At 30.8% G+C, this 18,266-nt stretch overlaps 1 long non-coding RNA gene across 1 annotated transcript in view; it reads right to left on the minus strand.

The window, feature by feature from the left end:
* The window catches only part of LOC147079714 (uncharacterized), a 75,258-nt gene that overhangs the window by 15,809 nt on the left and 41,183 nt on the right, over positions 1-18,266 (minus strand). The gene's annotated exons all lie outside the window — the stretch shown is intronic.

Raw genomic sequence — 18,266 nt, forward strand, 5'->3', positions numbered from 1 at the left:
AAGTCTATTTCATTACATATCTTTATTAATTTGTACTGTATTTACCAAGCTGTAGTATGTGTTCTTTTAACAGTACGTAGAAGGATTATTAGTTTTTCCCTTTAAATTATTATTATGTATATTGTAATATCAATGTATTGAACGAGGTACATGTATGCTGCAAGCTTGTGAGCCACTGTTATATCCAATTATTTTGTTTTTTTGTCATTATGCGTTATACGAGAGGGAAAGCGACCCCCAGTTTAATTAAAAGGCTTTATAATAAAAACAACACCTCAACTCCTGCCAAAGTTATTACATCCAGGTAAAAGTTACTCTGTATTCATTATTTCATAGGTTTGATTATTATTTGATGATTACTATTATTATTTATTTGATAGATAAGTATAGCAACTTTTTATAAATTATATTTTCAAATACCATTTAGTTTATAATTTTTATTTATGTAAATCAATGTCTGTCTGAATGTGTCTTAAGTATGATTTAGTCGCCAAAAAATAGTCAGATACAGGATATAAATTTAAATTATCATACCTTCAGAGTCAATACATATTTTGAGCCCATTTATATCAGAAATCTGTAATTCCCTAAATCAGAAAACCATAAATTAATTAATATTAGGAACATAAATGAAGAAATCATTATTAGTATGCTGTTAGTATAATAGATACCTACTAATAATAATAAAAAAGTTTCAATATAAATATGATTTAATTAAATTATGTTAAGTTGAAGATGAGGAAATTAATTTAATAAGGAATAGAGAATTTTGTTATTTCTAGTATAAAATATTATAATAACTAATTAATACTTTTCAACTTTAGTCTGCTGGGTTATACTTAATTGAAAAATAATATATTCGACTCTCGATTTACCGGGGTCGCATTAACCGTGTGGAAGATTGGAGATGTTAGTTTTTAAAAAAATCTTAATCAATATTACATACATATATATCAACGATTACATTAGCAATATATTAACTTTACTGTACAACACAATATGAAGTAGGTACTTATTTCACATAATTTACTTATGATCAAGACTGGTTTCGTCCGCTTCAGTATGATATTATCAACTGATAAAAAATATAATATGTACATGGGTACTGACAAATTTAAAAAAAATATATTTTTATTGGAGATGTGAACAATAATAATAATTATTAAAAAAAAATATTCTGAGAACTTTACTGTTTAGAATAAGTCAATTAAATTAACCTACCTTAAAATGTTGCCCTGCTAATAAAAAAATTGCACGTACTTCGAAATTAAAATATATATTAGAGATAATGGAACTGCATCACAACGATTATTCAATAATTATATGCAATTAAAACTACATAGTGATGTGTGTCATATAAATAAATACTCAACATGTTTTTTCACCAAAAGTTGACAGTACCTACTCGCAGTACTATATTATGAAAAGTGCTTTTTGTGAATGTGAATTAAATTTTGTATTTCAACTAAAAAAAATGATACGTACCTATTATTATATTATCTTTAATGATAGTCTAATGTAATTTCGGCATAATTGTAATACGTAATATAAACCTTTAATACTTGAAATTTAAATTGGGTTAGAAGGGGACTGTATTAATCATAATTTATTGCATAGTTTCTATTATTTCATTGATTTAATAAACCATTTCTTTTAATGCAATAATTTGATAAGCATTTCATGTAAGAACTATTAGTTAAATTCATCATAATTAAGTAAGATGCTCTTAGTTTAATTGGTTAAAGCCCATTAACGTGAATCCAGGTGTTACAGGATCAAGTCCCGTCGGACGTCATATTTTATTCAAAAAAATTTTTTTGGGTGTTTTCAAATTATGTTTATTTCATTGATGTTTTGAATTAACGACGAACTTCTCCAGGTAATAGATTTTCTGATTTACTTTGGTAAATCAAGGTCGTCCTTATTTGAAACTTTTGCTGCCGAAGACAGCACTGTATAAGAAAATGTGCCTGTCGATTTTTGTTACTCGCATATGTATACCTTTGTATCGGATCTTTTTTGTGGAACAAAGGCGTATTTTCCTAGAAGTTATAGTATCACAAATGGCAGGTGCGGTAATATTTCAAGCGCTTTAATACTCATTTTGAAAGAATTTTCAGAAAAGACAAAAGAAGCAAAATCTGGATCATTTTTCGTGACAAAAACAAACAGAAAACACGTACAAAGAAAAATAGGAGTCAACATCCGTTCATATTCCGGAAGAATAATAAACATTCAATACCTATACAAATCAAAGCGTATTGTAAAAAGACGCTTGTTTTCCCCACACACCCTTGCTCTAGAATAGTGATTGGTCGGGGAAACTATGAAATATTTTGTACAAATCTCCCGAATTTTCCCATCTCACTAATGCATAGGATTAGATTCAATAACTTGGGTTAAAAAATATTATGCTATTATCACTTTCCGTCTGATGTTCTAGTTAAAAACCGTAGGATATAATACAATAATACTACCCGATTATTTAACCTTCTCTTTATGAAGCCAATGAACTTCATCCGATCCGGTGGTGTTATCTTATGCCGTGTCCACATTGGCAACAAGTTGCTGGCAACCTCATTAAATTTCACGATAATTATCATAATTTATATGACCATAAATTAGTTTAATCGAAATTTAATGATGTTGCCAGCAACTTTTTGCCAATGTGGACACCGCTTGAGGTTACAAGATTATGAGATTGACAAATTAGAGTAGAAAAAAGGTACATACCTAATTTGGTAACATAAATAAGTCTAATACATCATCATACTATTACTATTTGTTGTACCTATCTATAAAATTATCAAAAAGGCATTGAAACTTAATTAATACCATACGAGTATTTTCATACATTATTACAGTTTACAAATCATAATCTATGTTAATCTCACCCTTTACTTATATATGTATTTCTCACAATCGAGTATGTTCCTATATGTCGTATACCTATACTTTTAAATATATGCATTTTATTTGTTATGACACGCGATGCTCTGTTTGCAATGTGCATTAATTATAAATGACAAGTAAATAAAAGATAATGGATATCTATCAATTATATGTATTTATTGGTTAATGCTATCGATTTTGAAATAATAACAATTTAAATAGATGCATATTAACTGATATAATCGCAGTTGATTGGGCTGGGTAACCTAAGGTGACATTACAGTAACGGGGGACTTAACCAAGTTAAAATGTCAAAATGCTTCATTGATTTGCTAATAAAGTTTGATTATTTATATATTTTTAAATTACAGGAAAGTTGGGAATATATATAAATATATAAGTTAGAGCCCCTGCATGCGGTCACAAATACGTGATTAAGCAAACCAAATTTTACAAAGTTGAATGTTCAAAGTCTAAAACATTATTAATTGTATAGCAATGCAGACATATATTTTGTATGTGTCTATAGTAATTTTAGTGCAATTATTTTAAGAATAAAATAGTCGCAGTACTATAATTTACTTCTTGAATTAGATCCCTGTCCAAATTGACGAAATAAGTAGAGGTCTTCCAGCTTGTTTTGCAATGACAGAAAAATATGTAAAATACCTTGAAATCAGAGCGTTGGAGCGGAGCTCAGAGCAGGAGTACGGAGCACTGGAGCAATGGAATTTTACCCGGAGCAGGAGCGGAGCCGGAGCACCGAAAATTTGTAGTGCTCCACTGCTCAGGATATTTTTTTTATTATTAAATTTTCGTCCTAAAATCCAATGAAACTAGTATTATTTTGACACTTTGCAACACTGGAATTATTTGAAACATGGAAACACTGCCGAGTGATAAATAATCGCTTTTTTGACAGAAGAGGCAAATAATGAGAAACGATTCGCTGCCAGATTTTGTTTAGTAGAATTATTAATGAAAATGACGATTATTTTAAAACTACTTTTTTTTTAACATTTGTATACGTATAAAACTTATTAAAACTTTTTACCCGGAGCAGATCTGGAGCAAGTATTAAGTTCCGGAACGAAGCTGGAGCGGAGCAACTCAAAAAAGAGGTCCGCTCCAACGCTCTGCTTGAAATGACTGGAAGATGTTATGCTACGATAATAAAGAGAGGTGTTAAAATGAAATACTAAATAATACGTCTGCATTCATCCTTAACACTATTGCCTTCTTCTTGAAAATTAATAATACTTTCATTTGTTTCCACTTCGAAGTTATTTTGCTTCCTTAATTGAATAGGAGGAATTGAATTTGATTTAATTTTATTATAAGAGAAAATACAGGAGAAAACAAAAAAAATTAAGTATTTATTATCAGCTCTCTAAATATCTCAGTTATCTAGGAATTGTTGAGTAGGAATGATTTTATTGGTAGGTACCAGTGGCGAGGGTGGAAGGTAAGCTGTTAAGATCTGACATAGTGCATACTAAACTTTGTCAGTCAAATGTTTGTTTTCATATAACTAAAATTAAAATCTGTAGATAAAGCTAGTTAATTTTTGAAATTCAATTAAACCCTGCCTATTCTAAGCCGTAGGACCGTATGTATGAGATTCCCAAATTATTTATAAGCTATTTAACCGATTTTCCACCATATAGCGTATAGCACTGTTTGTGACGTAAGCAATCTGACGTCACACGTCATTCAAATTGGCTGCTTCATCTGTCACTTTCAAATGTCATTTTAATAGTTTATTCACAACAACAAACGTTTGCTTAAGGCCTTCGTTCATTTTGTAGACTCTGTAAAACATTTGCAAACTTTAAAAACAGTTCCTAGTCGTGCTGTTTACAAAATACGTATAATTTTGATACATAGTCTATATTCTAGATAGTAGGATGGTAGGTAGATAGATAGATAGATAGTAGGATAAGATGGATTTACGTAAGATTACGATAAAATACTTCCGCTAAACGACCGCAAAGATAGGTACCTACTGCTGTATCTGTATAATATTATACAGAGATCATTACACTATATTCTAAACTAAATCCATTTTCATTTCTGTCATTTCTTATTCCGTTTTGACATCTCATAATATAAGTGATTGAAGTGAAGTTAGTCATAAAATAACTATGTATTGCCTTCAAATGGAAATGTTTACCGGGAATATTTTATCCTTTCGTACAGTAGAATTATAAAATAAATGATAAATTATTTAAAGTTCATAATAATTATCGCACACTTTCAGACACATTTTTATACAATTTCAAAATTTTAAATTAATGATCGGGGAATGAAATTTTATAAGTTTACCATTATATGGACGCCATGACACGTTATGACGTCACATCTCACGCATGCATACAAATGAGCAGTATTTAGCCTATAAAATATTTGGGAATCTCATGCATACGACCCTTAGTAGATAATAACCAAAAAATATTCGTTTATCTATAAAATACTATTTTAAACGAATAAATTATGCCATTAAACCATGTATAATTTTAGATATTCTATAGATAGAAGAATATTTTATCGATAATAATTTGGTATAAGCAGTGCTTAATGAATTTAAAAAAACTAACTAACACCATCTGAAATATGTACATATTCTTACTACAACGGGAACAAATAAATGTGACTGAAAAAGTGTGCAGTATTTTGTCAAATCGCCCATAGTATACCTAAACTATTATGATTTGGTTTAGGCAGGGCTTAATTGAATTTTCAAATTTGACCAGCACCACCTGAAAATTGTATTCTTAGTTCAATGAAAACAAATTAGTATGACTGACAAAGCTTAGTTTTCATTAGTTATGTCGAATCTTAAGAGCCTAACTCCACCCCTCGCTACTGGTAGGTACCTTTCTGAAAGCTTTTACTAATCAAGGAAATTCGATGGAAAACTATGTCTTCATAATATAACATTAAACTGTTTTAGTCTCACAATCTGGTAATTTAATCGAAACTTTCCCCTCGGTATATCTACCCATTGCTGTTTCACATACCATCCATATACAAGATTAAGATATATAAGAAAATAACATAGTCAGTATCAAATAAAAATATATATAATTATATTATAAAAAATGTAATTCTAAACTTAAATTATAATTAATTACAAGCAAAAAAAAAATAAAGCAGTATTTTTGAACGTATAAAAATACTTTTTATAAAATTCCCCCTAAAATTCTGTACGAAATATTTCTCCCTTCTATCATAATTCAATCTCTTTCACATACCTACACACTTTATAAAAATATTATTTTTAAAATAAGATCGCTTTGATTCGATAACATTATATACAGATCAAAGTTATGATTCCTCTTTGAAGATTGAAATCGCCCTCTAGTAAAATTATCATCAATTATTCTGTCTGATAAATTAAATAATTGGTCGAATGATTTGAGAAAATTGCCTGGAATATTATTTACTAACTAATTAGATATAATTGTGGGTGTAGGTTGGTAGTAAAGTTAGTATCATTATTATATCAGAACTCTGTCTACCAAACTGAGGGGTTTTTGTTAAAACGTAAGCAAGATTAACATCTACATATATCTGTATATTATCACTTTTGCACGAAGCTCGAAAATCAAACTTATCAACTCACGTCTAGGTCTGTGGGCGATATTGTGCTAATTTAGTAAACTTTACTAATAACTTTAAATACCTAATTGGTGATTAAAACTAGATATTGATAACACTTTGTATACGAATGTAATACATATATCATAATATATTTAATTATATAACTGTCTCAGTCAGTAAACTTATTTGTCAATTCAAATTCAATATATATTTTGTAAAATTAACAATATTATATTTATAGTCCAGTGTTTAAGGCGTTGATATTTAATTTGGGGTCGTCGGGTTCAATTCTGGCGAGATCACAATATATTTATGCGATCATATAATAATATATGTGTATGATATATACATACAATACGTTACAATAATTCATGGTGGAAATGGATAGTAATTTAAATAAAACGAAAATTTCATAGTACTTACTAATTCCATTTTTATTAACTATTAAACCAGTCCAGTTTAATATGTAATAAAAGTAAAATTTGTACTATACAATTTCGTTTTATTAAAATTAATAATATATAATGTTATTTATGTATACTGTATAATCTTTATTTATTTTATAACAGGTGTTTTTTTTTTGTTGCTTAGATCCTCGCCAGTCTGTCTTGCTAGTAATAATTATAATTGACATTGTATGGATTGTAAGATAATTATTTTTGGAGGATCAATGACCATTTGACCTAAAGGGCCAGCCACCATTGTCTATAACGTTATATTTTTTGAAGATATTATATATTTAAGCAGAGATTTCGGATCGCGATCAAGTGTTATACATAAAATTTACACCTAATGATATCGCCTAATTACCACCCGAACTCTTAATTTTCGTTATTCTTTAACTCATTTGGTGCTAACACCACGGCTGGCGCGTCTAGAGTAATTGGCCATTAGATATAATTAACATCTTATTTTAATGATGTAATTAAAAGGTTAGCTTTGACAGTAAAATGGGTTAAATTCATTCATTTGTGAGTTCGAAAAAAAATATAACAAGGTTGAGAAGTATTGATAATATACAGCATGTATTTGTATAATTATTATAGTTATAGATTCGGCCATCGACAATTTGGCAAACGATTATTATCACTCAGAAACTTTAAGGTGGTTATATGGGGGATTCGAAGTTCATTGGTAACATGAGTACAGAATTAGTTTCATATTATTTTCAGAACGTGGATAATATAAACCGCCTCGTTAGTGGTCTAGCATTATATTACCCGTAGGTATAATTATACTTATAAAGGATAGGTAGTAGGCACAGAATGTATACATAAATGCTATTATATTTTAGATAAGTGTTATTGTATTTTACTGAGGAGCGGTAGGCACATTATAATGATTCTATATTAATCAAACTACATACGTACCCAGCTTTTAACTTAAATATTATTATATAAGTGAAAAAATATTACTTATTTGAACTACTGTAAGTTTTTGGTTTATCTTCAGTGTAGATTTCTATTATTTGATTCATTGATTTAAGTCTTCGCTACCCAATTTACAGTATATATTATTAACAAGTCATATATTTAAATTAAATATAGGGTATACTATAGATGAACTCAACACTAATTTCAAAGAATTTCCTGAGTTGATCACAATAATATGACAAATGAGAAAGTTTCAAGACGAAAAAATATAACATTATAACATAATATAAATAATATAGCGATCAAAAGCACAGAAAGAATGCACATTACGATCGTAATATTTTTTCATAAATTTTTATTGAGGTGTCGAAAATTTCAATCAATAAAATGTGTTTCTATCATTATCAATGTACTTATCTAATAGCCATTCTGTTTGATTTGTATTTTTTATTTGTTATTTGCATATATATTATTATGATGTAGTGTGCTGCATTCATGCATATTTTTTTTTGTAGTTACATTTCATATTAATAGTGAATGTATTTCTTTTTTTAATAAACTATTTCTTATTCAAAGACGAATTTATTGGAATTGAGAATGTAAGATTCCCTTTTTAACATACATATAATTTTCGAAAATATATATAATAACGTTAGATAACATTTTGAAAATAATATAGTGCCGGGTGAGACTCGAAGTAGCATTAATCGGATTCCAGCAAATATGCTATATTAATTTAGTCATTCAACTGAAGCCATTCTTCTTAATAATTGCGTTAATATATTATGCAACCGTATTTTGTAGCTTGAATCAAGATACCAATAATATGTGCTAACTTGATCCATAGCTGACGTCTACAACTCTCGAAAGTTCAGTCTTAACGTAGGTACTTGTAAATAATTTAATATATCGGTTCGAGTCCCGCCCCCCACCATTTATATAATATACATAATATTTTTATATAATATATAAAAATTATGTACTTATATTTATTTTTAATAAAATGTTTAAAAGGCACGCAGTGTCGCTATATAATGAGTTGATGAATAATTAAATACTCCACAAATGATAGTGATAATGGCATGATGCCAGGTAGGTATTTGATAGTTAGCTAAGTCAGATTGTGATACGGATACTAAATTTAATGGTTTCAGTTGGGCAAATGGTATTATGGAAGAGATAATGGGGAATTTATTACTATCCAGTATTGTAGTAGGAATGGTAATATTTCACTGAAAAGTGTTTTCTTTCATTTTGACCTGAAAACACACAAATTCGAGGATCTTTATTTTTTTATATAGAAGTTTCTAAAACAATATAATGTATGGGAATATCAAGAAACCATTCTGCAAAAGAAAACAAGCTGCCCAGATTTAACAATAAGCAATGCATATAATAAGAGCCCTAGGGCACAGTGGCGCACCCAGGGGGGGGGGGGGGCAGGGGGCCCTGGCACCCTCCAAAATAAAAATTATCAGAATGTAATTCACCAGCACCTTTATAGAAAATTTTTTTAGATTTTAATTTCTAACACAAAAATTTCGAAAATGTCGGGTTTTTTTAGAAACCCAATCCCTAATGGAACTGTCAAAAAATTCTCGGTGTCCACTCGAATTCCGGAGTGGTGTACACCGAGTGCAATAGACAAAAGACCGATAAACGAGAAATTAGGCTGTGTTGTGTTGAAGAGGTTTGTGTATAAGTTAAATGCAATAATATTTTTTTTGTCTATTGTCATTTAATATTTTGGAACCTTAATATTAAAAAATTGACAATAAAAATTCGGCGAAAAGAACGACTACAACCACCACAGTCGGCGGTGGTGTAAATCAAAAGAACATTTTTTTCGGTGAAATTTGGCATAAATATTGTAGCTCTTGAGTCTAGACCAGTGCTTCTCAAACTTTTTCATACCACGGGCCCCCGAAATCAGAAAATAAAAATTTAAGGCTCACCTCCCCAAAAATTTTAGTCTCTTTAGTGACCAACAGTCAGTGGCGCACCCAGGGGAGGGGGGGGGGGGGTCAAAGGGCCCTGGCAGCCCCCAAACATGAAAATTATCAGAATGATTTTAAACATTGAAATTGAAAGCCAATAAACTATACCTTTGGGCTTACACAAATAAAAACACGGCAAAAAAATGATTTGTTATTATTCTCCAGCACTTTTTTAGAAAAATTTCTTAGATTTTAATTTCTAACACAAAAATTTCGAAATACTAATGTCGGTTTTTTTTAGAAACCCAATCCCTAATGGAACTGTCAAAAAATTCTCCGTGTCCACCCGAATTCCGGAGTGGTGTAGGTCATAGCTTGGGAGGGCTGACAGGGCTCTAGCCTGGGGGCCCGGATTATGGGGGCCCGGCGTGTCGGGTTGACCAGAAAAGTGAGATAAACACACATCATAAATTAGCTTTAATAGTAAAAAAAAGTCGCCTGCAATTATACTTCATGGCTATGAACATTTTCAAATACTTATATAATTGTGCAATTTATTTTTTGATTATTATGTGTCGATACTTGATAGCTCCATTATTAAAATAGATGTATTAAAAATCTCTAATAATTCACTATATAAGTACCCTTAATTTGAACTAAAACACAATTTGGAAAACGTTAATTTAGTGTTTCACACTGCCTTTAATCTTAGCGGTAGGTAGGGGGGCCGCTAAATATCCTAGCCTGAGGGCCCGTTTCAGGATGTGGGGACCATAGTATAGGTACACTGAGTGCAGTAGACAAAAGACCGATAAACGAGAAATTAGGCTGTGAAGAAGAAAAAGAGCCTATGGGACTAATTTACATTCTCCTCCTTGCCCCCCCCCAATATTAAATCCTGGGTGCGCCATTGCTAGGGCAATTAGGTACAGGGAACTCAGAAGAACTGAAATAATATCTAACGGGTGTGGAGAAATAGGCAACCGTTCTCGAGTATGGAAGAATATGGGATAAACTTAAATACGTGTCAAGAATATGCATTTGCATTCGTTCTGATAACTGCTCTCGTTTTATGTACTGACGCTAATTCAATATTGGTATATAACACACTATTGCACGTCTATGATGTGTGGTCCATTTTCGTAGGACACACATACACATATTCAAAACCCTGCGTCAAAATGTAGTGTATTAGGATATAGCCTATTGAAATTCTATTTATTAATCTGTTCTGTGGTTAGGTACTTTAGATTATTACTTCACGTAGTCCGCATCATAATTTTTTTCACAGATTAAAAATAAAATGAAATTTTGAAAACCATCAACAAAGCTCACCAATGTATACAAATGCAATGATAAGGGCCAGTTAGGCTTTATTATACAAAAAGCTTCAGGTCACGTATAGTACCTAACGATGACACTGGTTTCGACATTGTTTGTATGTGTTTTTTTTACAATATGTGTGTAATTCTTTGTTATGACGTTATGTGCGTGAAATATATCAAATAACTTTATGCCTTTGTATGATTGTGTTAGTTTCTGCTACTTATTAGTACTGATACTATTGGCCCGGTGGGAGTAGTAGTAAGTATGTCCGTCTTATCATGCAGTAAATTTATAATATTCTATTCCTACATATACGACATAATATGTAGACAAATTTAATTATATTATTTTTTGTGGAATATAAAATAATTGAGTTATTATTTAAATACGTTATTAGGCAATTACTGGGCATTAAATAATTACCTAATATGGAGTTTTTGCCACTGTAATACGAGTAGGTATATATTGTAAGAAAGTTTATACATGTTTATGGACTTACAGTTAAAGTTTTTTTAAGATGCCTCTCAAGAAACTGCCATTTCGAAAATCCAGAAGGCTTTCACGGTTCTTGGACTTCATAAAATTATTAGGTATCAGCTGGTTCTAGGGACTTTTCTGAATTTTTACTTCTCACATTAAACATTCTTTTATCGCTATCTCTCGAGAGATGGTTTTTGCGGCGATAATCATTTGGAATAAAAATTCACTTAGCTACAAGGCGCTGAAATCTTGAAAAAATCTTGAAACACAATACCGGCCTACCTAATTATATGTTGTGAATTTATATCAATTCGGCGTACGCACATAATATTATTAGGCGATTTTTCATTTTATACCATGCAGACCATCAAAATGGTCGGGATCGTTAAAATATGGAAAATTGTTCGTGTTTAAACTAATTTCATTCCCACAATACCTAAGATCAAGGGCTCACAATCCAATGCTAACACCCTTAGTGGGTTCAAGATAACATTTCAGAGGTTATAAAAAAGAAAAAGCATGTTTGTATCAGTCTATTGTATGCCTAATGTGAATTTATTGAGTAATGAGAGAATTTTCAGCTTAAAAATTACCAACGATTTAATTTTTTTATTATGTTTTTGAGTTCAATTTGTTTCATCCAATAATTTTATTATCTACTTTATTCGGTTAAAAAAAACATTACAATATTGTATTAAATTGGTTTAGTAGTCGATAGCTATTTCGGCTATTACACAGAATATAAGTGCATGGAAGTTATATCTTAACCAGAGAAATACCTTGTTCACTATACTGACAGCCTTTTAGTTTGGGAAATGGGACAACTAGACGCCAAGACAATTGGACGCCGCACTGTCGTAGACACGTAAACAGAACGTAGACGAGGAATTTTAATCAGTTTCTATCTACATTTTACCATTAACATAATGCCTTTTTTATTGCGGATTGAGAATTGCCATCCCTAAGGCTTTATATAAAAATAAAAAAACTCTTTTTTCGTTGGAACTTAAACATATGCACGATTAAATCATTATTTACGTGTGCATATTTAAATTCTCACCAACTATTAAATCATAATATAATAATTTAAATATAAATAATAATATTATATATTTTTTTATTGTTATAAGTACCTAACGTCTATTTATTTTTGAATTGCGTGGCGTTCAGTTGTCCCGGCGCCAAATCATCCTAGACCCTTTAGTTTGTGCATTAAGTTACAACAAGCGCATATAATCCTAAATATTGCTCTGATTTGTGACACAGATAATATATTACACACACACACACACACACACACGCGAAATTTTGGTAGTTATATTAGTATGACTGGTTTGAAGACCTTCTATAGAATCGATCTTTCCCATTTCCTTGGTAGTTGTTTTCAGTTCGATAAATGTATCCGGTACCAGCCCTAAAGTACCGGATTTTCCACTATATCTCTATCATAAAATGGCACGAAAAAGTACACGGATTTTATCAAGACAAGTAGGATAATAAGAACATGTTACTGTTCGTATACAAGTTACAGGATTGGATTAGCATTAAATGTGAAGTTCAAAGACACGTCGGGTGCCTCACACGCCTTAGACTTGGATTTGCTTATCGACTTGTATAAGTTTATTAGGTACATATAATATAATTTACTTGTTGGATAGTAAGTTGTTGTATGAAAGTTCAAACTGTAGGTGCCCAGGTTAAAGCAACATAATGCAGTGTATGTTATTATTTTATTAAACTGATGTATAGTCAAGGAATAATTGACGCTTTGAATTATAAATGCGATATGAGTTCTAAGTATTGATAATTAAAATCAAAGGTCTTACAAACAAATATTTTTGGTACTTTTAGATTCTGTTAAAACTACTTTAAAGTGTCTGTTGAGAGATAGCCGTCTAATAGAATAATATAACAATATAATTAAATAATATAATTAATAATATAAGAATAACGAAGTACGTGTCGAGACCTAGCACTCGCTGCGCCGATGCTAGATACCGTCTATTGTTTGTAAGAGGGAGACAGATTCTACTTCCCACTATTACGCCGCACCTGTATGTTGGCGTATGACTAGTTAGTTTTCTTCGGTTAATTGTAACGCGCACATATAAAATGTAATCTTTCTGTATAATAATATTCATGCAGTTTAATATAAATAAAGTTAATCGTATATTAAAACCACGTTGCTTATTTACGATCCTCAAAACAATCCATTATTCCCAACAGTGTCATTATTGTTATTAGGTACGCCTAATTCCTACTTTTACTGGACTTGGATGCAAAAATAAGATTATTGTAAGTAGGTTGTTTCATTAATCACCTATAAAAAATTAACGATGTCTTATGAATTATTAGAAAGGAAGAAAATTTCCCCTTTTCTTTTTTCGTCCGACAAGATGGAGATATAATTATACAAGTAAACGTTTAAATTAACTGCAAGTGACTAGCCACCACTTCATGACCATGACAGTAACGAAACGCCGGCATTTCAATACAATTTTGAATTCACTCACAGCTTACAGCAGTCAATTACTTAGTTAATCAAATTCACAGTTATTACCGAGATAAACATTACGTTTGACATATATCTACCGAAATCAAAACATCCAAGTCATTGTAATACAGACGTGTAGCTCACCGGAAAAATCTAATCTAAAGCACCGCGGAAATTCTACCGCAGTAAATACATTAGGTACAACAATTTCATCAGCAGGGCATTCTTATGTTAATATCGCCTAACTCCAAAATCAAAAAAAAGTGTTAAATATTATGATAATATGTCGTATTCAGGTAGGTATGCTGTGATATTTATTAAAATGGCTGCCCATGACCGCGTTAACCACGAGCTGTCAAATATATAACATGGTAACATAGCTAAAACGTCCTTGTACGAAAAAGCAAGGGCATGGTTATTTTTATATTAAAGAAAAAAACGTTTTACTTGATTATGATCAGATGTATTTGGAATTAGGTAAAACGCAGTGCCGTGTGTTAACAGTTAGTTATTGTAGATAACCGCATTGTTTATGGAATTGCTCTGAGTGATATCCGTGTTATTTTGGAGCAATAAAAATAACGGAAAAGTGTTGCAAGTGTTGTAATACTAAGAGTTAATGTGGCTTTTGATATATAGTGGATACACTAAACTGAATGTAAACATACGTTTATAGATAGGTACATATTGTATTATACAGCATATAATATAAAAAAACTAGGATAGAAAATTTTGCCCCTTTCACGCACGTGATATTGAATGCGGTGAGAGATACGATGTGTATACTTGTACTATTGTGAAATTTAAGAATAACTTCCACATTCACTTTGAAATTTCACGAGATATTGGATATACATAGATCATGACAACACGAAGGCGCGTTGCATTGCCTTTAAAAAGGTCGTATTTTATATTTGAATCACGTTTCGAAGCAATAACATAGGGCAATCGAAGTATTCGGCAGGTATTTTTGGATGATTTTATACCTTCTGCTTAACAGCGATGAATCCAAATAAGTCGTTCTTCACCAGATTTTTTGGTAAAAAATATTTTTTTTTATGCAGTATTATCCAATTTTTGAGAAAAAATGCCATATTACATAATATCGTAGGTAGGTATCCCATTTGGTCTACGATTTTTATGGGATTTTTATGATTGGTATATTTCTGAGGCTGTTGTTAGTTATTTATTTGTATTATTGTCAGTATTAAATAAAAAATAATGCAATACAATAGGTATAATAAATCGTTAGCATGACAAAAACTTTAAAGAATACTAACGTCATCTGTGAATAAAATTCAGTAATGATACTTTAGGTTAAATTATAAAGATATTTTAAAAAATCCTCTAAAACTGGGTATGTAGTTAGGTATTAGAAATTATCTACAAGAAGAATACTCGAGTTGATAGTTTAATAAATAATTAAAACTCTCAACCAGAAAATGAATGTTATTTATTCGCATTTCACTACGTTCAAGATTTTTCTAGGATATATTATTATGTTTAGACTGTCATAAATTTTGTATTTACAATAAAAAAATCCCATATTGTTAAATTCTTTGTATATTCAGTACCTACTAAATAAAAATAGTTAGATAAACAATATAAGTAACATAATATATAACAGTATTATTTAATGACGTGAAACGAACTTATGTGTATACTTATTATAAAACTTTGCGCTTGGAGTAATGGAAGTTATTTCAGGCTTATATCCTGTCATGAGAATGGCTTACGATTAAGCTGTATTAATTCAATACTAAAATACTGAATTAAATTATAGATAGTCTTAATGCGTTTTAATGTAAAACACGAATTCATATTATATAATAAAATAACAAATGTTTTCTTTTGTTTCTAGGTAAGGAAAACTTGAAAATGTCTCTAAATCACAAAACAAGTCTTTATTCATCTGATTCAACATGAGCAATTTTCATAGGAAAATTCAAGGATATACCTAAGGTAAAGACACATAATATTTTTTTTTGTAGACAATAAATACAGGAACCTACATATTATAATTTATTGTTATCTTCTAGCCTTTATCAAGGAAGTTGCTTGAAGTAACACTATCTTTTTACCCCGACATATTACCAGGCAAGTATGGTCAAAGATATCTATCTATATCAATAGTTTATTCTTCATGAACCTCGCTCATAGTAAGATCTATAATAGCGTTGTTATTTCCTCTTTAGGTGCACCTGCTTCCTGATCTGCACTATATAATAATATAGTTGTGTGAAACTTAATAAATGTAACGTATATTGTAAGTATACACAGCAGTGAATAGTCTATAAAACCATGGGTATGGATTTAAATTGCACGTCCGACACAAATAACAGGACGCTTTTCAGTGTGTGTTCAGGAGCAGTGTTTCCCAATCGCCGGTCTGCAAAATCTTTCGGCTGGCCTGCAAATAGTTGTTGCTTATTTCAAAATACATCGACCTGGCAAAAATTCCAAGCAAATCATCATTCAAATGAAGTAATCTCTATGGAAAACGTCAATCGATACGCAATTATTAATAGTCAAGAATAAGGAAAACTAACCGAGTTGTCTTTTGATGTCACTTTGCTATCCACACATACAACACATTTTTTTTAGTTAGGTAGCATTTAATAGTGTCGTCTACGTTTTCGACTACATATTTATTATTAAGAAGACTTTTTGGCTATGTCAGTAAAAATAAAAGTAAAAAAAAATAGTCGAGACGAGTATTATATATGTGCGGACCCGGCTTAGGGTACGGGGTGTTAAAAAATAAAACTCCTCCCCAATGGCCCCCCAGATGATGGTTACTTAAACCCTGACGGCTAAAATTATTAAACATGGAATATGCTTTGCCTATTGACTTTCTGAATGCTGGTTGTCCAAATTCGTAAGAAAATTTATTTGTCAAAGTAAACCAATCCAAAGGATTCAAACAATTTTACTTTTCTGAAAATTATGTAAATAAAGTTAAAGGTCTACAAAATATTTTTCCTATTTTTACCGGTCCGCAGGTATGAAAAAGTTTGCGAATTGCACGTTCGAATTGCTCGTATTAATATCAGAGATGTCGAAAAAAATCTTCATTTACATAGATAGAGCTTACTTAATAATATGATAGTGAACCAAAAAAGGACTTATTGATTTTAATACAGTAGGTATGTTAGTCATTTTCGCAATAAATTCATTAATTTAATTCTCTATAGTGGAGTCATATAACTTTCGTTTAAGAGCAAAAATGATATTTACAATTTGTTATCCGCCATAGTATTTAGCGGCCTTCCAGCGCGTCGGAATCCGTTGGCTTGAAGAACAGGTAAGTAACTCAGGTTGAAGCTCTCTAAGGGTATCTTAAAGTTTTTTATGAGTGATTTGACACTGTGTAAAAGTTTTGAACCTTACATTCTAACCCGACCATAAGTCGTATAAAAATAATTTAATTTAACGCCATGATTTAATTATTATGGATTCTTTTAAATCTCAATGCCAAAATTGTAAAGTTTGCCAAAAGGAGAACCGAGGTAACACGTTTTCAAACGTATATGGTACCTTTCAGTTTCAATTCCATCAAGTGGGTGAAATTCAATTATGAATATTGCCTTCCCAAGCAATAAAATTTATTGTGTATTTGAATGCAGAATATAGCTGTTTGTAATGTTCTCTTTAAATAACTCTCCCCAATTCAAGTTTGAAAGAATTCCTAACAAGCAATCGTCGTAAAACGCAAGTTAGGGGACTTTCCCAATGTGTAAGTGGATACACTAGGGATTGCAATCCCGGACAGAATTTTCAATCGATACAATTATTATCGTAGTAGATTTTTGGGTTTCCACCGTGTGTCCTTCTTCCTTCTTTACTCGACGTTTCGGGCCCGTTGCAGAGGCCATTATCAAGAGATGATATGTTACAATTATTGGTGAGAATAGTAATATACTATTCTCATAAGAAATTAGATATTGCCCGATGAAGAAAAATCTGTATTGTAGTTATTTAAGTATGTACACATTTTCTTATCCCACAATCCCAACAAAATCAGACGTATAAGATCGTCGGTCCCTATTAAAAAAGTCGGATCTGAAAATTTGTCATTTTCGGATTATTACGTAAAAGTTATTTAAAGACTTTGAACATTTATACCACAATCACAGTTTTTTTTGTTTGTTTGAAAAAATA

The sequence above is a fragment of the Rhyacophila brunnea genome, unplaced genomic scaffold (genome assembly GCF_057557595.1).
Source record: "Rhyacophila brunnea isolate RB1 unplaced genomic scaffold, BYU_Rbru_1.0 scaffold_1, whole genome shotgun sequence".
In the NCBI taxonomy this organism is placed as follows: Eukaryota; Metazoa; Arthropoda; class Insecta; order Trichoptera; family Rhyacophilidae; genus Rhyacophila; species Rhyacophila brunnea.